Below are 336 nucleotides of genomic sequence, written 5' to 3'. Positions count from 1 at the left end.
CCAGGACTTTCTCCCGTAATCTGTGACTGGGTTTTTACTTTTTCACCCGTTTTCTGGGAGTATTTTCATCCTGCTGAAATGCCAGCTTGCCATCAGACAACGCTAATATGATTTAAATTTTCAGCCAACCCTGCCTTGATTCAAATTTTCAGCCAGCCCTGCCTTTCTCTTTTTTTTTTTTTTTTTTTTTTTTTTTTTTTTTAAGCTCTTCCCTGGAGATATTTAAAAGGTGTGATAAGGCTCATGCAGAGGTGAGGGGGGGCAAACGGCTCGTGTCATCTCCTCTCCCTGCACACAGCGACCTCAGGCTGACATTTATTTTAATGTATTATTGAG

Source organism: Empidonax traillii, unplaced genomic scaffold, assembly GCF_003031625.1.
Source record: "Empidonax traillii isolate 1590-97213 ecotype Southwest subspecies unplaced genomic scaffold, ASM303162v1 scaffold1210:size234205, whole genome shotgun sequence".
Lineage (NCBI taxonomy): Eukaryota > Metazoa > Chordata > Aves > Passeriformes > Tyrannidae > Empidonax > Empidonax traillii.
This window is presented reverse-complemented; position numbering follows the sequence as displayed.